Source organism: Pleurodeles waltl, chromosome 1_2 (assembly GCF_031143425.1).
Source record: "Pleurodeles waltl isolate 20211129_DDA chromosome 1_2, aPleWal1.hap1.20221129, whole genome shotgun sequence".
NCBI classification, from domain to species: domain Eukaryota; kingdom Metazoa; phylum Chordata; class Amphibia; order Caudata; family Salamandridae; genus Pleurodeles; species Pleurodeles waltl.
Genome location: NC_090437.1, coordinates 528,851,322 through 528,874,915, shown reverse-complemented (window position 1 = coordinate 528,874,915; position 23,594 = coordinate 528,851,322).

Here is a 23,594-nt window from a genome sequence, read left to right as displayed (position 1 = left end):
TGGGTTTGACCTACATCCACAGCCACCTCCATAGAATAGGTACTGCAGAGAGGCAAATGTCATCAAAACAACATCCACATACCACCACTTCTTTAGACATTGGCAGTGGCCTCAGAGTTAGAAAGTTGACCTCCCCAGATTGGGACTTCTTTACGGTTAGTGAAAAGGAGCCAAACAGTGCTATATGCTCCATTTGCTTGTCAAGTGTGAGTCGAGGTCAGCTTGGTACAAAGTATGGAATCGGAGGCCAAACAACCCATTTGAGTAAACAGCACAAAATCTGCTTGGAGGCGCACCTTAGCGGCCAAAAGCCTGCAAGTAGTGTTAGTGAAAGTGTTGAAAGCAGGGAATCTGATCTGATGATGGTGGAAGGTGAAGGTGAAGAAGACGGTGACATTTTTGTTGCACAAATCAGCCCTGTCCCCAGCAGTGCAGTAGTATCGTCACCCACATCAGCAACATCACAATGGCACAGGAAGACTCACAGTCAGTCGAAACACCAAGGCAAGAACATACAGTGGCTGCCCCACTGAGACACACATTGAGCCTACCACCACTTTCTAAGTCATCTGCATCAGCAGCACCAGCAAAGAAAAAAATCCAAACTACTATTACTGCCATGTTTAGGCAGGAGTGGCAGTACGAACGCAACCATCCAACTGCACATTTGTATAACTGTAAGCTAATTAAAGTGTTAGCGTTGGACCTCCTCCCTGTTTCTTTTGTGGAAGGAGTAGGTTTTCTAGAATTTGTTCCAGCCCTACATCACAATGAGCTGGAATTGATTGGACAGGCTTTGCAGCAGAGTGCTGTCCACACACTCTACCTGACGACAGACATGTGGACCAGTTGCCAAGCCACTTATTGCATGTGAATCACTGCACACTGGATCTCTTTTGTCGGGATTAGAGAAATTATATCAGAAGCTATTGACACAGCTGAAATTTTCATTGGTGCTCAGAAGCATGCAACGGCAGCTATGTTTGCCATGGAGAACTCCCTTACAGCTGCAAACATCTTAGATGATTTTAACAACAAGGTCTTTGAATGGATGTGCCCCAGAGGGCTTAGCACTGGATTTGTTGCCATGGACAATGGCAGTAATATAGTTAAGGAAATGTCAGATGTTGGCTATTTTGGTGCACTGCATAAACATCATTGAACAGGACTTTCTCAAAAAAGAACCCTGAGTCAGCTACTTACCCTCCACATGGAGAAGAATCTGCACTCATTTGTCATGCAAAGCAGGGATGCAACTGTGAAAGGCATGATCCCTGAAGTACAACAGGGGATGGATGAGAGTGATTGTTCAGACTCAGGTCATAGTAGTGTGTTAGCTGACCAACTTCTAAGTGAACCTCCTGAGTTTGATTACAAACTCTTCTTCCCTGACTAGACCTGGGGTACCATAGAGTACCATAAAATACAGCTAGCTGGGGAAACCTTATCATTTTATATTGTTTTTTTTCTATCTAAATGACTAGTGAACCTCAACTGTTTAGGCACATGTATGGCCAGACTGGAGTTGGACCAGTGTGCATTGAAGAAGCCCCCCAAAATCACTTCAAGGAGATTTGAAAGACAATACCTGCCTCTATTCTGTTTCTATCCTTCCTTTTTTCCCATAGCAGGACTCCCCCAGATATTTGATTTACAACTTACTAGCCAATTTGTGTTTTGTTTCCTGGATCGAAGAGGATCAACAATGTGCCACTCTGCTTGATTGCATCAGTTAAGTAATACTATGGGCCTCATTATGACCCTGGCGGGCGGCGGAGGCCGCCCGCCAGGATCGCGCCCTCCAAATTACCGCGCCGCGGTCAAAAGACCGCGGCGGGTATTACGAGTTTTCCCCTGGGCTGGCGGGCGGTTCCAGTTAAACCGCCCGCCAGCCCAGGGGAAAACGACCTTCCCACGAGGATGCCGGCTCGTAATCGAGCCGGCGGAGTGGGAAGGTGCGACGGGTGCTACTGCACCCGTCGCGTATTTCACTGTCTGCAAGGCAGACAGTGAAATACATTTTGGGGCCCTCTTACGGGGGCCCCTGCCGTGCCCATGCCATTGGCATGGGCACGGCAGGGGCCCCCAGGGGCCCCGCGACCCCCCCTACCGCCATCCTGTTCATGGCGGCTTTCCCGCCATGAACTGGATGGCGGTAGGGGGGGTCAGAATCCTCATGGCTGCGGAACGCGCTCCGCAGCCATGGAGGATTCCAATGAGCAGCGGAAAGTCAGCGGGAGAACGCTGACTTTCCGCTTCTGACCGCGGCTGAACCGCCGCGGTCAGAATGCTCATTGGAGCACAGCCAGCCTGTCGGCGGTGCTCCCGTGGTCGGTGGCCCTGGCGGCCACCGGCCGCCAGGGTCAGAATGACCCTCTATATGCCTCAACGAGTGATATGAGGGATACTTGTCTCAATGTTGAGATGGTTTGTGTGACTCATGTCTAGTAGTGGCAGATAGTGAGAGCGGGTGTTTATTGTTTAAATATATTATTATGCTTGCTTGTTTTTGTGTTGAAATTGATTTACAATGTTGGTGGCATAATAAATAATGTGTTTTTCCTGAATGCAATTATTTTCCCTTCCATTTTGACACTTAGTGAAATTTGTTTGCCGGCGTTTTTACACTGCTTTGTTTTCTGGTGCTTTGTTTTCTGGTTCACATTTGTCAAAGAAGACCCAACCAGTCCATTTAGCTAAAAAACTAGATTCTAGTCCAGAAAAAAAACTACTCAATGTTTCTCTTGTTAAACACACGTATGCACTAAAGGCTATCCAAATGGATCATGAGATTTTGACTCTCGGGAGCAGTTGGTATGGAGTTTGAGATGATAAACTTTAATCTGAGTCTGGAGTATGATGGAAGGAATTAGAGTGTGAAATGATAACTTAAACAACTGCCAGAAAAAGGAAGTGATCAACTTCATGGAAATCAACATTGATGATGATGAGGCTAAGAGGCCTACTCCAATCTGTGGACTGGTGGTGAGAGGTGTGTAGATTACTTGATTTGGGAAACGCAATGCTGCTGTGTGTATCTGCTGGCTGGCTCATACCTGAAACTATGTGGTTAGTTGGGGGACCTGTTGTAGGAAACTGGAATAGACAGACATGTGATGGATGATTGATAATGTCAAATTATGCACATGCTCCAGGCTAAATGTTATGATGATCATGACAATTGCAAGTTTGATGATCCTGATACATGCTGCCACTTGTCTGTGAATGTTGGTTGTTGTAATTGTTCTCACTTAATTGATCATACATTAGTCATAAAAGGTATGATTCCAAAGGTCTTTGCTCTTGCTCTGCCACCTCTGAGGCTTCTTGGTACACTTCTCCACATGAAGCTTACCTTCCATTCAATCCTTCTTGATTCTACAATATCATGATAATCATTTCTGTTTTATGATCCACAGGCCATCTCTTTTCCTGCACTATAACGTTCATGCTTATGTTATCAGACCGCTTCAAGTAGGCATCAAAGAAGACTGACGGGGCAATCCAAGAAGACAGCAGATGCATCACCCAACATGGCAATACAGAATAGTATCATTTTTCTTTCAATAATCTTTTTTTAGAACTGTGTGTGTTAGTTTCCCCCCACGATTAATTATCCATACATTTTTACAAATGTAGGTGACCAAACATTTTTAGATATATGTTATAACAACTTGGGTCTCACCGGGGCTCATGGATTATAAATATATCTGTGTCATACATATTCATTTTGTCTATTCCTCCCACAAGAGGCTGCTGATCATTTCGCAGATGAATATTGGGTTTGTCTTTTTGTCACATCTTTCCTCAAATCCCTTTCCCAACCATTCAACAAATCACCCCCATCCTCGTCTGCCTGGCTGTGTGATTTATTGAGGTGTTACTTAATAATTTACACCATTGATTAATCGCACACTTGGTAGGGAGGATGTGGTAGAAGCAACATAAATTCAGTTTGCAGGATCTTCATTTGAGTTCACCTAGATGGGGTGGAAACTCACTTCTGATGCCTTCTCTGTTAGTGCACTAGCATGCTACTACTACACCACCACAGTACTTTCAGAAACCATGCAGCCCTTGCTTCATCCATTCAAGTAAGAGAATTAAAGAGCATTTTTGTACTTACAGTTTAGGTAGTTAGTAAACCTTTTCTGAATGCACTGCAGATACTAGGAGAGTCTCAGGACAAATTTACCTAACTGTGTAAATACTTGTTATACACTATCAGCAGACCTTAAAACATGCTGCACTAAAAGGAATACTCTGTCAGCAGATTTGAAAACCACGCTGCGAAAAGGCAGCAGTGTGAAGTAAAAGACCCCAAAACATATTTTATGCATAAACAACTGTAAATATATAATTATTTTTCCCCGTCCTTGAAAAAAGTACAAATATCCACCCCTTCCACTCACAACTGGCACACCCCTACCCCTAAACAAATGTCCCTTTCCCCAACCAAGGTCCCAAAAAAACTGTCCAATTGTCTACAATATAAAAAAAGTAGAAAAATCCCACAAAAACCCACTCTCACCCTCTCCACCCACAAGAAGTCCCACCCACCAAAATAAAAGGTTAAAAAAGGGGCTGAAGAGCCCGTCCATGCCTGTCTAATGGGCCTCTAAGAGCGCCAGCTTCCAAAGGATGCAGCATTGGAAAACAGTGTCCGAGGCACGGGCAGCAGGGATGATATGGCAGTGGGTGGCTGTCCTGAAGCTGCAGCACTGGTGTTTTTGGGCTGAAGGCACTATAGCCTGGCTCTGGTCCTGAGTCCTGGCAGCCACTGCTGCTTCACCTCCTCCTCCTATTCCTCAAAGACCACCAGCCACAGGTACTCGGCCTGTATGGTCTTCAGTTTTTGCTGCCACAGCCAGACTGCTTTTTCCTGCTGTGATGGTGGACCAGCAGGAATAGCTATATCAAGAAAGAAAAAAGACAAATTGTAAACAATGCTTTGAGCAAAATACTTGTTAAAAATCATATAGTGTAGTGGCACAGTAGGAGTACATTTGGAGGTCACCTCAGGCCATTCAGTTTTAAGGTGATAAGAGTAACAGCCATTCCGTACTATGGAGTATGAGTATTCTTCTCTCTCCTGGTGTGCTAAATTAATAGTGGCATTGCTGGCTCAGCTGGCTCCCCAGTTGCACTTATTACTGTCTGCTGCTGGGGAAGATGTGCTGAAAAAATTATCTTATAATGATCTTATTCCAATGGCCCTGTTCTTCTTTTTACCCAGACTACAAGGCCAATGAATACTAAGAATGAAACATGCCACGTAGTATGATAGAATCAATCATGCAGACATCCTGTCTGCCATAAGTAGGAGTAAGGTGCACTGCAGTGCAGGGAAAGGATTAAGGAATGGGATATATAAATAAATATATATATATATATATATATATATATATATATATATATATATATATATATATGTTGTATTTGTCACATTTGCATCATCACAGACTATCCCGTTCAGGAAAATCAAGGCACTTACTTAGCACCTCTTTACTCACTGTCCTCATATCCCTCCTCCACCACACTTTGTAATACCAACTTTAAAAAAAAATACATTTGCTTTGCAGTAAGGAAAGACATCTTAACTTACTCAACTGCAGGGTAAGGTAGAGGGGATTAGGATGAGAAGGTAGAGTACACACTTTACTGATCAATCAATTACTCATCATCATCATGTGCCTAAGGTTTGGGTAGTAGTATGACTCACTGTGGTTGGCAAATGTTGAAAGGGAAAAACTAGAACAGAAGTACATCTGCTATGGAAGCCATAATGTATTATATTTATCACCTGGCTAGAAAAATGCGGCATAAGCAAAGATTTGATTTTCCAAATTATTCAGCAGTCTGGGACAGAACTTGAGAAAGATTAGAGGAGTGAAGCACTAGGAAGTGACTGACACAGTGGGCACTGGGAGGAAAGGGAAACACACCTTGTTTTTGCATTGCCATGCACTGAAAAGTATTTGACACATTAACTTAACTTAAGCTGACAGACGCACATTGCACAGCCAACATTGCAGTGCCGATTCTGCTGAATTGAACTGAGCAGCTGTTTGGTCATCATGGATGGTACTGGTAAAAAGCCATGGGAGGTGGGGGATGGTTAATGGACGTTGGGATACATATTTACTGCCTCGCTTGGAAAATACTGTGAGTCAAAGGAATATTCTGAAATACCATCCAACCCTTTGAATCAAACCTTTGATAAAAACCATTCCAAGCAAGTAAAGCAGGTGAGAAGAAAACTCCTTTCCAGGAGAGCTCTCTTGTTTCTTCATTTCAAGCAGTTATCTATTCATCATTGCAAATGTGTTCTTCTAGTACTCTTATTCTTCACCCTTGGCTTTGATACACACCATTTAAGCTTTACATTCTGTCATGCAGCCCTTCACCATTTAAAACTATCCAAATTCCAAACATGGTTCTGAGCAACCTTTCATGGTTCCTTTCACCCATTCACTCATCCAAGAGATCTAACCCACCCCAGGAGTCCGTTCATCCATCCAGGCATGGAATTCTTTCATGCATACCCTTTTACCTACCTTGGCTGGCATCCTTTCACCCGTATACCCCGGCACTGGTGGTCCGTGCAGCTAGAAAAAAACATTACACAATTTAGATGATGGATACCCCTACTTTTTTTGTAATACCAAATACAACCACAATACATCAATATATTTCAGCTTCAAACTTCTCTTCTATCAAAATATCAGGTGGGCATTTTGTAGGTTGGCAATTTTTTAAAAGCCAGGTAGTCGAAAAGAAAAAAATAAACTTTTGGTAAATGAGAGCCAGAATTAGCTATTGATGAATTTGAGTTTGTCAAGAGAAATAAAAGGGTGCAAGAATTGGTCAATGTAGGACATATGGTCTTAGTTAGCTAATGCAATGGGGCCATCCTCCTCATACTTCCAACCATGGTGCGTGATCATCAACTGCTAGTATACTAATACCCACATGGGAGGGTACAAACAATTATATGATCATGTTTAAAAACACCTTTTTTTCTTTTTTTTTATTGATTGAGCTGAAGCAAGAAAAAGAAAGCCTTCTAATGAAACGTGTAGAATACCTTACATGGGCATGCAATCTTCAGTACACAGTTTCTCTGAGCCTTACCACCACTCCACAAGATAAGATATATAAGGGGAGAGGGAAAGCTCACTGACAAAGCAGAAGAAAGGGAGCTACAGACAGACTAGTGCAGACAGACAGTTTGAAGTAAAGAAACTTGAAATATAGAAAATAAGCAAATAGTATAATGAAAGGAGAAGAAGAATTTAAGAAACAGATAAATCGTAGTGCAGTTGGAAAAAATTAGGAGACAGGCACAGTATAAATGTAGAAAATAATTCTAAATGTGGAGCAGAGCCTTTTACCCCAGCACTTGTGGAGGGGCTAGCTTCAGCTACATCACCTGCCTCACCAGCCCTCTTCCTGCTCCTGGGTGCTGGATGATGTAAGAAAAAAAGTTAGAAAAGATTAGTGGCATTGTTAATAAATAATCTCTCCAAGAATATTTATTTTTTTAAAGGAAAAGGCAAACACAGTGACATTTCTACATCAGAGGGTCGGAGCCCCTGTATACTGATAATACTGGTATAATGGACCATCCTATTCCAAATTTTCCAACCCTTTTCCAAATTTTCTAAATTACATTTTGGAATGACTAATAAATTGCATTGAATGATTTCTACAGGTCTCATTTCATTCTCAATCTCTCAATGCATAGATTGGATGCATGCATGCAAAACTAATACACATCACTGGGAAATTGTTTGGCAGTTCGCACTGTACGAGCTACAAAAAATAAAAACACAGGTAGCGCTGTGCACCTGTCTAGATGACAATCGCATAATGTTATATTTGTAACATAAAGTTAACTTTTACATGCATGTGAGCAGCATGCTTGCTATTTGGGAAGAAACTATTTGCATAGAATACAACTAATAATTAATTATTACTCACCGAGCCCGACAACTTCAACATCGAGCAGGTCCGTTTCACGGTCCAGGATATGGGCCCACTGGTGCATAAGGTGTTGCTGTGTGAGCCAGACCCCAGATCTGCTGGACTCAGCCCGGTGCCCCCTCTCCCAGTGTTGCTGGTACTCATGGAAGCCATATCCAGACCCGGGCCTGCTGACAAGGTGGATGGTAGGTGGCGCTGCACAAAAAACACCAGGGCAGTCACCTCTACCTCAGAAACATTTTCACAGGATGCACTCCTTCACGTTGCTGCTCCCCTCAAGGAAGATGGCTGACGGTGGTGGTTAGGGGCCTGGTGCTGCCGCTCCCCTGCTTTGCCATGGTGCTGGGGACTTGGCAGGGATGAGATAAGGAAGAAGGAAGGCAAAAAAAGTAAAGTAAAGCAAAACAATTAAAAAGTTAAAAAGTTGCAAAAACACAAAAAAATTAGGTGAAAAGTTAAACTATAAAAACACAAAGAGGAAAGGAAATATAATAAATAAAAGGTAGGGTAAAATCGGTTTTAAAAGTGTGGGATGGGACACATATAGAGGGATAGATAAGTAAGCCCCAGCACCGTAACAAGCAAGAAAAGTAAGATGGCAGCGCCCATGAGAACCGAATGGTGCAGTTTGCGTGAGAATTCCAATGCGAGGATGTACTTCACATTGCCAGTGATGTTAAATGTCACGTGAGTGGGTGACGCAAGAAACTCCATCTGCTAGCGGGACTCCATGTAGCACTACAGAGTTTTTTGCAACTCCGCGGAGTTCAGCATAGCGTGACTACACCAACTCCGCCCAAGCCTAGCCATCTGCTTACAATTGCTAACTCAGCAGTCAGACATAGGAGTCTTTTCTAAGGTTCCTGTTGGCTTGTTGGCCTTCTCAACAGCAGCACAAGCACGTAGTTCACAGCGTGCAGAACCACAGTAAGATGCAACTCTGTTTAGTAAGATGCAGCAGTAGAATATGCATATCGAGTGTGCATTACCCAAAACTAACAGCGCTCATAAGCACCTGAAGTGCCAGATGGCAGTCAACATGCTGCATTGAATAAAACTGAACAGGATTACAGATTTGTCATTTTGTTTTACATGTTTGTGCTGAACCCCTTCAACTACCGTACTGCAAGTGCATAAACTCTTGCTTTTAATAATTAATTTTGTTCATGTTTATGTAGAACTCTAAAAGTCATTAATGCAATGCTGTTATGGTTCAAATTTATAATTACTAAATTCAGAGTCAATCAAGAGACACTAATCACATGAGAGAATGCATTGTGCATATTACAGTGTTAACGCGTCCCTTTATGACTAATTTATTCACTCTGGGACCTATTTTAGGCCAATGAATCTTTCGACCCTGATTGAAGACACCTTAGGACAAGATAGCTAATCAACATGTCAATCAATATGTCAATAACGTCATTAATATTCACCATAACAAGGCAATTTACATTAGTCAAAGACATTTAATAAAACTCAGGAAAACCACCATGACCTTTCAGTCGGGAATAACCACACCAGTTTAGTATGTTTTGTGATATTTATTCACTATTGATTACAATTCTACTAGCAAGTTTATTAATCTCAAAACCAAGAAACACATTAGCATAGTCACAATATGGCAACTTTGATAAGATTTCATTAAAGCAAGGATCACAAATATTAGAACATAGCACAAAGTTAACATAGATTATTCTCAGCAGAGTAAAGTTAGCGTATTATTCAACAAAGCATAGATTCAGTCATTTGTCTATTTGCATCCGTTTAGTGAACCCCTTAACTAACCTCGAATTAGCATTGGCATGTTGGGCTTCATGCAAAACAATTTAGTAACATCAATTTGGAAAAACCTTTAACTAAGGTCTCTGTCAAAAGAAGCAGTTGGTACCTAGAAAGGAAAAGCAAACTGACAATCACAATTTCATTGTCATATAGTTACCCTCCGTATTGGGTCAGCATACAGATTCAGTCTTCGTCCTCAGGACATCAGTTGATTCACCATCAGCCAGGAATTCAGCAAGTCGGGCAAGAAGGGTAAAAGGGTACTTCCCTCATAAGGAGGTAAAGTATAAATGGGCAATATAAGGGCAAGGATGGTTTTAAAGAACCAAACAGCAAAGTCTCTATGCAGAGTGACAAAGTGTCTGGGTCATAGCAAATCGCAATAGCATCCCCCTAACTCCTAGTCTCCTAGTCTCCTTGCCTAATTTACTTCCTTGTGTCAAGGGTTTTTATCCCTTTTCTGTTGTACAGTCCCGTAATTCTTGATTGGTTGGGGTTGGCACCCCACTATCTTCATCCAATGAGTTAGCAATGAGTTCATCAAATTTGTCACCCCATAACAGTTCTCACGTAGTTTATTGGTCCTTATGATTGACGTGTCCAGCGGGTAGAATGTCCGGTAAGATTTCATACTCTCGTGGTCCTTTGCACATCTTCAGTCAGTGGTTCCATTGTCTGTACCTGTTCAGGCGACCTTGCACCTGCGACTAGTCTACACTGTAGCATACAGCAAAAAATGTTTCCTTGAGCAAGTCGAATTTCATGAGAACGGATCTACTACAGTTACATTCATCTTCTAGCTTTTGGAAAAACATGAGTTCATGTCCTTCAGCAAGTCAGCACACTGCACGTTAGAAAACACATTTAATTAGGATTCAGGTATAAGGGAAAAACATAAGGTAAGGCTACAAATGGATAAGTGATAGAATGGAATGCAAATAACATATGGTATTGGTTGTGGTATTTCATTCGTAGAGCTGCTGCTCTATCATGGAAATTGCTAGTATAAGACAACATTAGGGGTTCAGGACTATGATGACCACTCTATTTCTACCTCTGTATGTTTTGAATGTTTGAGCAAGAAAAACACCAGCATGTTTGGTGACTAGAGTACTACTTGGGCCTGGCTGTATGATCCTCTTCACATTACCATAAATCGTTTCCCCCCTCACTACTACACAAGACATGTAAAAAGGCAAGGGAAAGGTTATGAAAAATTTCAGCAGAATAAAGGTACAGACAAGTAAAAGCCAGCTGTGGAAATGTGGAAATAGGTAATATGGAACAAATACAGGGAAATGCAGGGATAACATACATCCAACATGAAAAAAATAGCAAGTAAACAAAAGGGCATAATTTTTGTAGTGGGGAACAAAAATTACTTACAGGGGGCAGCAGAACCACCTGCCACATCCACGGTGCTGGTGCTGCTAGTGATGGTACTGGTCTCACCCACCCCAGTGCTGGTGACAGCCAGCCCAGATGCTCTCTTTTTATTGCGTATTTAAGAAAGAAGATACAAAAACATGATTGGTGGTACTGTACAAAAAACATCTTGACAGGCATGGCATTGTACTTTTTAAAGCCTTTTCCTTGTTTCAAAATCTTAAACCTCAAACAACAACATTTTGAACTATTCATTCATTCCAAAGAAGGATCTTTGCTTCTCTGTCCTCTTTTGCAGAGTCAAGTCTTTCCCCCTTTGTGTACTGTGCATCCGGAGATTTGGACTATGAGCTACATAAAGCCACAGAGAAGAACTCAAGTTATTTCACACCCGAGGTATATTACCATTGTCAGAGTGCATGACATGGTGAGTTGACAATCATGCCTTAAATCAGCCCAAGCGAACCTCTAACTAGTTCAAACTGGACCAAAACCTGGCAGTATCATTCACTTGACTTCCACTCCCATATGATGTTCCTAACGGAGTTCCTACATCCTCCCCATCAGGCTCGTACAATGCACCACTACTCTATCAATGGTTTGTGTTTCCCTTGCCTCTAAGGATTATTTTTTTGCAAGGAGGTCTCCCTTCCTGCACAAAACAATCCAGAGTGCTGTGCTGTGTAACGTGACATCCTTGCACCTTTATGATGCAAAGATGCCTGCATTGGTGTTCTAGGCAGTACTCAGTATGGCAGTGTAGGGAGAGAGCAGTAATGAGACATCTTAATAAATAAATGCCACATTTCTGCCCTCTTCCTTTGAGGCAGTGCATCAAGTTGTCTGGCTACCTACACAAAATATTGATAACTCAGTGCACTGACCACTAATGCACTGACGTATAAAGAGCACACAATCTTTTTAGAAGAAAGACAGTGTACGCAACTGCACGCAATCTGTGATGCTAAAAGTGCATTTATTTGAATGGTATACATTAACATTTAAAAACCTCTTGAAAATAGTATCGAAGAAATATACCCATTATTATAGATATATTTGGTGCTAACTTTTATGACTCAATTGATCCAAATAAAGTACTTATGACTGATCTATCTATCTATCTATCTATCTATCTATCTATCTATCTATCTATCTATCTATCTATCTATCTATCTATCTATCTATCTATCTATCTATCTATCTATCTATCTATCAATGTATCTCTATATAAATATAGATATATAGCCTGTGTTTCAATTGCAGGTGACTTTATTCAGACTGTGAAATGAGAATAGTCCAACGCATTTCGGGGAACTAGTCCCCATGTTCATGAGACACAGAGGCCCTCATTACAACCCTGGAGGTCGGTGTTAAAGCGGCGGTAATACCGCCAACAGGCCGGGGGTAAAAAAAATGGGATCACGACCACAGCGGAAACTGCCAACACAGACAGCCACTTTAACACTCTGACCACCACGGCAGTAGCAACAAACACCGTGGCGGTCACCGCCAACAGCCAGGTGAAGACAACGTACAGCCCACCACATTACAACCCACCAATCCGCCAGCTTTTACAGGGCGGAACCAATGCCATCAAAAGCATAGTGGAAACAGTGTTTGGAAGGGAAACCACTCACCGCTCGACACTCAACGAAGAACCAGGACGCCATGGAGACCGAACTGCAGGTCCTGCCCATGCTGGTCTATCTCCTCATCTACCAGGAACACCAAAGACGGCGGTGCTGGTGGGGGTGCTGCCAGAGGTGGTGGTAGGCTCCGGCTCGTCTCCTGCAGCCTCGGACGGCCACCCATTGGGGCTGCTGGTGCTGGTAGTGGTCCTACTGTCAGCGGTGCAGGTGGCGGTGCTTGTGGCTGTGCTTGCGGCAGGGATACTGGCGGTGCTGGCCGTGGTGCAGGTGCCAGTGCTGCCAGTGGTGGAGGGAGGCTCCAGCCCTTCTCCTGCAGCCTCGGACGGCTGCCCACTGGGGATGCTGCTGCTGACAGTAGTGGTGGCAGTGGCGGTTCAGTTGGTGGTGCAGGTGGTGGTGCTTGCTGCGGGGCTGCTGGCGGTGCTGCATGCGGTGCAGGTCGCAGGGCTGGCAGTTCTGCTGGTGGGCACCAGGGATTCACCTGCATCCTCGGTTGGCTGAAGTGCCTTGCCTTCGATTTTCTTCCCCATCCTCACCTTGGCAGATGCTGTTGTGCCCTTGGCTCCGTCAGCTGGAGGTTTGGAGGAGGCCTTGCTGGGTGGGTAGTGCTCCTTGCCCTTGCTGCATGCTGGCCCCTTCTTAACCTTGGCAGGTGGCGGAATGGTTTAATCCTTTGCAGGGGTTGGTGGTACACTGCCTTTCCTGATGGGTGCCCCCTTTGAGCCTCTGAGAGTTGCAGGTTCCACATTGGACGGTGACTTGGTGGCTGAGGTGCTGGGCTGGGTTCTGGACACCCTGGCCCGAGGGGAAGGACGGGGGGAGGGGTAGGGAACAGGTCAAAGTTTGCCAGGAAAAGTTTTTTAGACAGACTGGGGTGGGAAGATGGAGAGGGTTTTGAAGTGGAGGAAGAGGGAGTGGTTGTAGGAGGTGTCTTTCTGCTGAGTTTGGGTGAAGGTGCATGGGATGGATGATGTTGTGAGGTGGATGGCTGTTGGGTGGGTGGGTGCTTGCGTTTGTGTACTTTGGGAGGAGGGGTCACAGACACACTGGGAGAGGACACAGGGAATGTGTGCATGGTTGTGGGGGTGGTGACTTCCAGTGAGGGGTGAGTTGTGATGGGCGTGCTGGTGATGGAGGAAGTGGATGAGGATATAGTGCATGCAGGTGTGAGTGGAGATGATACTGGGAGGGAGGGGGACAAAGAGGAGGAGGGGGACACAGTGGAGGCAGTGGATGTTGGTGTGTCTGCATTGGAATGGTGTTTGTGTGGGTGCCTGTGAGATGAAGTGTGGTGCTTATGTTTGCCTGATCCACGCCAGAGTGAATGCCCTTCAGGTATGCATTTGTTTGTTGCAAATGCCTCTCGACACCCTGGATGGCATACAGAATGGTTGACTGCCCAACAGTGAGGGATCTCAGGAGGTCAATAGCCTCCTCACTGAGGGCAGCAGGGCTGACTGGGGCAGGGCCTGAGGTGCCTTTGGCAAAGGAGATGCCCACCCTCCTGGGTGAGCGGGCATGGGAAACTCGATGAGAATCTGCTGGGAAGGCAGTGCTGGTAGGGGGGTGGCGGCTGTATCTGTTGTTGGGGTGGGAACAGAGGTGTCCGCCACCGCCAGGGAACTTCCATCGGAGGAGGATTTGCTGTCTGTGGTTTCCCCTCCTGTTCCCGTTGTGGTGCTCCCCTCACCCTCTGTCCCACTGGTGCCCTCATCCTCAGTGGATTCAGCGTCATGGGCCATGTGGGATGCAGCTCCCTCCATTGCCGGTGCCTCTGCTCCTCCGCCAGATGATGCTAATGCACACAAGGACAGGGTGACAAACCAAAAAGGGGGGGAGAGACAGAGGATACACTTAGTCAATGCCAGCAACATCACTATCGTTGGCGTACACAACATACAGGGAGCAGCCCTATGCACTAGGCCATGCCCAACCATTTACTAAGACAGTCACCAGCCCATGGGGTTCAATGCCTAACGCCATTAGCTGTACACCTGAAACCCCCAGGACCCTGTCCAGGAGTAGATGGTCAGCAACACTATTGGGGTAGGAGTGATTCTGAGCCTGCCCATAAAGGGTCCTACACTGTAATGTTCGCCCTGGCCTAGGGGCATCCACAGCCCACATCCCCCACCCAGATACCTCTTAACGTGCAGGTCAGGGTTCAGATTCTGTACTCACCCCCTCGTGGCTGCTGTGGTGCCTTCAAGCTCCCATCCAACACCGGATAGGCCACCACCAGGATGCGAAACATCAGGGTGGTCATGGGGCGACAGGCATCCCTTCCTCTTTGGGACGCCAGCCCCAGCTGGGCCTCCGCTGTGTTCTTTGCCCAGCGGTGCAGGTCCTCCCACCTCTTGCGGCAGTGGGTGCTCCGCCTGTCAAAGACCCCCAGGTTCCACACCTCCTTGGTGATGGCACGCCAAATTCCCTTTTTCTGGTGGGCGCTGACCTGCAGGGAAAAGACTGCAGAAAAGGGGATTATTCACCCGTCCGGATGGTCATACTCATTGCCCACCAGAACCCACACATCTCCTGACGCACATACATTGACCACCTTACATGCTGCACTCTGGTCAGGACCCGTCCGCCCCTTACATGTGGCTCACACACACAGCAGTCCATACATTTATGGACCACGCATCATGCTCACAGTGTACTCACCTGTTTCTCTGGAGGACCGTAGAGTAACGTGTACTGGGGTCGGACCCCATTCACCAGTTTCTCCAACTCCTCCGTAGTGAAGGCAGGGGCCCTTTCCCCAGACACATGAGCCACTGTCGCTTCCAGTCACAGGTCACAGCAGCACTTGCAGTGTAGGCCCTTTCCTGTTGAAGGTCAGGTAGCAAGTGAGAGATTAGATAGAAAATGGTGCATCTCCATTGGCTCCTGGAACCCATAGGGCCCAATGATAACCAATGCGAATTTGGCAACGGTCATTGACCGCATACCGCAATGGCGCCAACGAAATTACCTCATTTCCACTTGTCCCTCCTCACAGGTCAGACAGCCGCCATTTCAAGGGGGCACAGGGCATGGCACCTAACTGCGTCACAGCAGACATTGGCACATCAACGGACTCTCGACTTCACATACTGTTTCTGTAAAGTCAACAATTCATCATTAGTGCAATATAAGTGTGAATATAACCCTCTGCTCACCGTTCTCTTCCATAGGCTTCAACCACTGAGGCAGAATATGAGATGGCGTTATCCTCCGGTGTACAGACCCCTGGAGGACCTAACGACAATGGAGGACAGACACATTATCATTACCTACAGACTTGATCGTGCAACAATCCAAGAACTGTGTGCCCAATCGGAGCCAGACCTGATGTCTGCTATCCGCCAACCCACAGGTATCCCCCCTCCAGTGCTGGTCCTGTCAGTGCTCAATTTCCTGGCAAATGATTCCTTTCATACAACAGTGGCCATGGCATCAGGGATGTCTCAGCCAATGTTCTCCAACGTGTTGACCACAGTGTTGTCTGCCCTGCTTAAACACATGCACAGCTACATAGTGTTCTCCCAGGTGGAAGATTTGGCCACAGTGAAAGCTGACTTTTATGCCCTGGGACATATCCCCAACATCATTGGTGCCATTGATGAGACACATGTGGCATTTGTCCCGCCCCGGAGAAATGAACAAATTTAAAGAAATAGAAAAAGTTATCACTCAATGAATGTCCAGATTGTGTGTTTGGCGGACCAGTACATCTCCCATGTGAATGCCAAATTTCCTGGATCTGTGCATGACGCCTATATCTTGAGGAATAGCAGCATCCCATATGTGATGGGCCAACTGCAGAGGCACTAGGTGTGGCTAATAGGTGAACCAAATGTCCCCACACAGTATAAGTAGGTGCCTGGGTATGGGGTTGTGCCTAAGAGTTAGTGTGTGTCTAACAGTTGTCCCTCGATGTTTTCAGATGACTCTGGTTACCCCAACCTCTCATGGCTACTGACCCCAGAGAGGAATGCCAGGACAAGGGCAGAGGAACGTTACAATGAGGTACATGGGCGTACAAGGAGGATTATAGAAAGAAACTTCAACCTCCTGAAGGCCAGGGTCCGGTGCCTCCATCTGACAGGTGGATCCCTGTACTACTCACCCAAGAAGGTGTGCCAGATCATCGTAGCATGTTGCATGTTGCACAACCTGGCCTTGAGACGCCAGGTGCCTTTTCTGCAGGAGGATGCAAATCAAATCAAATCAAATCATTAACATTTATAAAGCGCGCTACTCACCCGTGCGGGTCTCAAGGCGCACGGGGGAAAGGGGGGGTTATCGCTGCTCGAACAGCCAAGTCTTTAGGAGTCTCCGGAAAGCGGAGTGGTCCTGGGTGGTCCTGAGGCTGGAGGGGAGGGAGTTCCAGGTCTTGGCCGCCAGGAAGGAGAAAGATCTCCCACCCGCCGTGGAGCGGCGGATGCGAGGGACGGCAGCAAGTGCGAGGCCAGCGGAGCGGAGGAGGCGGGTGGGGACGTAGAAGCTGAGGCGTCTGTTGAGGTATTCCGGTCCCTTGTTGTGGAGGGCTTTGTGTGCGTGGGTGAGAAGACGGAGGTGATCCTTTTGCTGACTGGGAGCCAATGCAGGTGTCTCAGGTGTGCGGAGATGTGGCTGTTGCGGGGTACGTCGAGGATGAGGCGGGCCGAGGCGTTTTGGATGCGTTGCAGGCGGTTTTGGAGTTTGGAGGTGGTCCCGGCGTAGAGGGTGTTGCCGTAGTCCAGGCGGCTCGTGACGAGGGCGTGGGTCACGGTTTTTCTGGTGTCGGCGGGGATCCAGCGGAAGATCTTGCGGAGCATGCGGAGGGTGAGGAAGCAGGCGGAGGACACAGCGTTGATTTGCTTGGTCATGGTGAGAAGAGGGTCCAGGATGAAGCCGAGGTTGCGGGCGTGGTCTGCGGGGGTCGGTGCAGTGCCGAGGGCCGTGGGCCACCAGGAGTCGTCCCAGGCGGACGGGGTGTTGCCGAGGATGAGGACTTCCGCTTTAGGCGGCTGAGCCTCATCCAATCTGCGACGTCCTTCATACCCTCTTGTAGGTTGGTCTTGGCGCTGGCGGGGTCCTTGGTGAGGGAGAGTACAAGTTGGGTGTCGTCGGCGTAGGAGGTGATGATGATGTCGTGCTTGTGTACGATGTCGGCGAGGGGGCTCATGTAGACATTGAAGAGTGTCGGGCTGAGCGATGAGCCTTGAGGTACGCCGCAGAATGATCTTGGTGGGTTCTGAGCGAAACGGAGGGAGGTAAACTCTTTGGGAGCGGTTTGCGAGGAAGGAGGCGATCCAGTCCAGGGCCTGGCCTTGGATCCCGGTGGAGCGTAGGCGGGTGATTAGGGTGCGGTGACAGACGGTGTCAAAGGCAGCCGAGAGGTTTGTGAAGGGTCGAGCAGGTTGTTGTCTTCCAGGAAGGTGGTCAGCTGTTTGTTGACGGTCTTTTCTATTACCTTGGCTGGGAAAGGTAGAAGAGAGATGGGGCGGAAGTTTTTCAGGTGGAAACTCTGGTGGAAATGCACCTGGAGATGGTCTTGTGGCAGCGGTGGAGCCTGTGGAGAGTGAGGAAGAGGAGGCAGAGGTAAAAGATGTTGACAACAGAACCAATATTATTCGGCAGTTACAGACACTGTATCTTCATTTAACATTTCAGTTATCTGTGGGATATTGTACAAGGCAGCCTGTTTCCCTATGCCTATGGCCACTGACTTTACCCTTTGGCATATCCATTTTCAGATCTCTGTTCCCCACTCTGGCTCTTGCTATGTGTACTGCTGCCCACCAGAGTTCATCCTAAAGTATATTTCACTGTACTTTTGAGTTGCAATGCTTTGATAATGTACTAATACATATTTGAATCATTTGATTGGTATTTGTTCCAAAGGTGTTTATTCAGGTGCTTATAAGTAGAGGGGGTGGTGCAAGGGGCTGGGCTGATGGTGGAAGGAAGTTCAGAGTAGAGTCCAGTCTCTTGGTATAACAGGTGCATTGTCCAATTGGGCAAAGGACGATGAGTGGCAGTTTAAGGTGGACAGGGTGACAGTGTGAGACCCAAGGGTGACAATCAAGAGAGTCTTATTTCCTGGCAGGGGTCTTGGCAATGTTCTCTGTCTTCTGCCTGGATCGCAGAGACCGTTTCCAGGGTGGTTCTCCTTCTGCAGGGGGTGGGGTGCTGGTGGCCTGTTGGTCCTGTGGCGGGGCCTCCTGTCCACTAGCGCCAGCGGAGGTGGAAGTCTGTTCCTCAGTTTGGCTAATGTCAGGCGCCCATTGTTGTGCCACTGCCTCCCTCATGGTCTTGCCCATGTCTGCCAGCACCCCTGCAATGGTGACCAGGATGGTGTATATTTTTGTTAGGTCCTCCCTGATCCCCAGGTACTGTCCCTACTGCAGTCGCTGGGTCTCCTGCAGCTTGGCCAGTATCTGGCCCATGGTCTCATGGGAATGGTGGTATGCTCTCAGGATGTTTGAGAGTGCCTCAGTGAGAGTGGGTTCCCTGGGCCTGTCCTCCCCTGTTGCACAGCAGTCCTCCCAGCTTCCCTGTTACCTTGTGCCTCTGTCCCCTGAACTGTGTGCCCACTCCCTGATGTTCTTAGATTTGGGGGGTTGCCTGGGGTCCCTGTAGTGGTGGACACACTGCTGATTGACGTGTCCTGGGGACAGTGGCATGGGCCCGCTGGGTGGGTGGTGTGGTGGTGTTTCCTGAGGGGGGAGGCTCTGTGGTGGGTTGGGACTGTGGCAGGGGAACCGACTGTCCAGAGGTGCAGGATGGGCCAGGTTGGTCATTGAGATCCAGGCGTGAAGAGCTGCTGTCGTCACTGTGGGCCTCTTCTGTGGGAGGACTGGATGTAGCTGGCACCTCCTCTGCGGTGACGTTGAGTATGGGTCCTGTGGGGATGCAAATGCAGTGTTATTGTATCTGCGTGGGCCATATTGTGCATGGGTGTGTTTCCCTCTATGATTGTGATTTGACTGTCAGCTTGGCCTTGTGTGAGTGGCGATTTACTGGACATGCTGTGGTGATGGGTGTCCATGCACGTTTGTGATGGGGGGCCATGCATTGGTGTTGCATGCAGTGCTTGGTATTGGCAAGGGTGGGTTGTGATGGTGGGGTATATGTGAGGTGATGGGGTGATGGGAGTGAGGGTAAGGGTGGGGGTATGTGATGGCATGCAGGTATGGTGGGGGATATAATAGTAAAGATATGAATTACCAGAGTCCAGTCCTCCTGCTACTCCTGTGAGGCCCTCAGGATGCATTATTGCCAAGACTTGCTCGTCCCATGTTGTTAGTTGTGGGGGAGGAGGTGTGGGACCACCGCCAGTCGCCTGCACGGCTACCTGGTGCCTTGCTACCACGGAACGCACCTTCCCACGTAGGTCATTCCACCTCTTCCTGATGTCATCTCTTGTTCTGGGGTGCTGTCCCACGGCGTTGACACTGTCCACTATTCTCCGCCTTATCTCCATCTTCCTAGCTATGGACGTCTGCTGCACCTGTGATCCGAAAAGCTCTGGCTCTACCCGGATGATTTCCCCCACCATTACCCTTAGCTCCTCCTCAGAAAACCTGGGGTATCTTTGGGGTGCCATGGATGTGGTGTGAGTCATATGTGTGAGGATGTGTGGGGTGATGTGTTGTGGTGTATGCTGTGATGTGCGTGGATGGGTTATGGGTGATGGTGTTCTGTACCTCTGATTGAGTGGGTGCTCCTGCTTTGTCTCTCTCTGTGTTCTATAGTTTCTTTCGCTGTAAGGGGTTGTGGGTAATGTGGGTGCATGTTTTATAGTGTTGTGAGTGTGTGGGTGTGGTGTGTGTATATGTATCAGGTGTGTGTGGTTTGAATTGTCCAATGTGGTGGTGTTTTGTAAATGAGTGTGTATTTTGAGCGCGGTGGTGTGTACCGCCAATGGCTTACCGCAGTTGAAAGACCGCAGCAGTGATTCATGGGTTGTGATACTGTGAGCGTATTCCTGTTGGTGTAATGGTGTGGGTTTGGCTATCGCCAGTTTATCACTGACATTTGGTGTGGTGGACTTGTGTGGGTGTCTGCATACTGGCGAATTTCTCAGTGTGGGTCATAATACCCATAGTGGAATACTGCTGCGGTCACGGTATGTTGGTTGCCATCAGCACGGCAGTAGGGGGCATTTTCCACCACAGTTGTAATAAGGGCCAGAGTGTTACTAAGCAGCAGCTCAGTTCAGCTATTTACAAAGTGCACTAGAGTGAAAATCAACAAGGGACTACTTCCCTAAGGTTGCTACAGACTGGAGAAATACAAGTCAGCCATCTTACATGTCCTTTCACAAAACTACAAATCAATGTAAACATTCTTAATTCATACTATAAATCAATATGTAGGAAAGTACCCTCTTTTTGCCATGGTTACCCCCATTTTCTGCCTGATGTCAGTGTGCTTGACTGTGTTCACTGGGATACTGCTAAACAGGACCCCAGTGATTATAACCAATAAATGTTGTTGCTGCATACTGGTAACCCAGTATTTCATCCTAGATTGGCATACTGGTGCCACCTTATAAGTCTCTAGGACATGGTACTTAGGTTCCCAGGGCATTGGGGTGCCCAGGGCATTGGGGTTCCAGGGGATCCCTGTGGGCTGCAGCATATCTTTTGCCACCCATAGAGAGCCCATGCAAATGCTTCTAAGGGACTGCCATTGCAGCGTGTGTATGAAAAGGTGCATGCACCCTTTCACTGCCATTTACACTGCACCAGGTCACTTATAAGTCACCCCTGTAGCAGGCCCTCCAGCCCTGAGGGCAGGGTGCAGAGTACCTGTGTGTGAGGGCAACCCTGCACTAGCAGAGGTGCCCCCACGACCTTCAGAACCATTTTTCCAGGTTTCGTGAGTGCCGGGATGCCATTTTATGTGTGTACTGGGCATGGGTCACTACCTATGTCCAACTACATAATGGTAACATAGGCATGTTTGGTATAAAACATGTTGGAATCATACCCCAAGTATTTTGCAAGCATTGGTTGTATGATTCCATGAACTCAGGGGGCTCATGAGAGTACCCCTTGTATTGCCATGCTAGCCTTCTGAGGTTTTCCAGGCAGGAAGAGGAAGAGCAAGGGGCACAGGAAACCTACCCTAGAAGCTCCCACAGTCCTGGAGGAGGCTGAACCTGAGGGGGATGCCCCGAAGCCTACAGTGGAACAAGTGGCTGAACTGGGGGAGGTGCTGAGCTGACCCATTGGCAGCAGCGAGGGGGTCCCACCAGGGAAAAATTATCTGAGGCACAGAAGTCATGTCCCACTCTTTGGGGTCTGCAGCGACTGGCTGCAGACCAGGCATCTGGCAAGGTGTCTGGATCACACTAGATCTATTGGATGGATGGCCTCCTGTAATGTGACCATAAGGTTGCTGAGCCTGGGGCAGCACGTGTGCTGGTGGTAACCCAGCGATTCAGAGCCTTCCTACTGGGTCTGGCTCATGATCAGCCTTTAGCAGGACATTTGAGGCAGGACAAGACCTTTGAAAGGCTTGTCACCCACTTTTACTGCCCCCAAATGTGCAGGCACTTTGACGCACATTGCAGGTCTTATCAAACTTGTCAAGCAAATGGCAAGAGTGGGAGGAAGTACAAGACCCCCCTCCAACCTTTTACTGTCAAGAGCACCCCTTTTGAGTGGGTGGGCATTGACAATGACATACATATATAAAACATAGTATCGGTGCCACGAAGTAGTTCCAGTTAGGACCCAGTTTCTATAGAAAAAGTATTTTTTGTTTTGCTAATAACTTTGGTGCCGTTTGATGAATCTTCACAAAATTTTTCCCCTCAGTTGATGTCTGGAAACTTTTTGAGGTGATCTGTCAAGCAGGGGTCAAGAAAAGGGGGAGTCCCAAAACACGCTTTCCCCATTCATTTTCCATAGGGGTTTTAAACAGCAATAGCGCCAAACCACTGGATGGAATTACACCAAATTTGGCAAAAAGGTAGCTGTTGGTCCAGAAAGAGAACTTTTTGTAATTTGGTGTAAATCTTTTTAGTAGTTTTAGAGAAGTTAAATGAAATTTTAACTTGAATATATAGGGATATGAGGATTTTGAGACCCCTCCTGATCTCAGCTGAGAGCTGGCTGGCTGGCAACACTTCAACAAGGAGCATTGTCAGCCATGTTGGGACTTGGCTTCAGCTGAGTCCTACAAAAAAGGTTAAAAAGAAAGAAAAGGGGCCAAGGTATTGTCACCCTGACCCCTTAGCTCTGGTGGTGGGGTTCCAGAGGGACCCCTCCCAGGGCTAAAAAGCATTTTTTTAAAGTTTATGGTGAGAGTTGCTGTGGATCCGCAGATATGCCATAAATAATTTTAGAAAGCAAGAACCGCTTCCAGTGTTTTGTCTTTCTTAAGGCCCCTGTGGGACAAGTTCTAGGGGCATTTACATCATAGTGTGGGGGTCGCCTGGCCCCCTCCCGCTGCCCTGGGGACCACCACTTACCCGGGTATTTAATTATACATAGTGGGGGGGGCATGTGCCTCCAACTGCCCCGGGGACCACAACATCCATGGGGCTTTGAATATATATGGTGTGGGGGGTTGTGTGCCCCCCACTCTCCAATGGACCGCCTCCTCCCTGGGGCTTTTTATTATATATGGCCTTGGAGACCACCACCTCCCTGGGGCAAATAGTAAAAAAAAAAGGAAAGGGGGTCCGTTTCAGAACCCTAAGCCCCAGGGACCACCATCTCCCTGGGGCTATATACATTGGAGAGGGGCCGCAAGCCACCCTCGAGGAACCATTGAGGACCCTGGGAACCGCCACTTCCCCAGGGC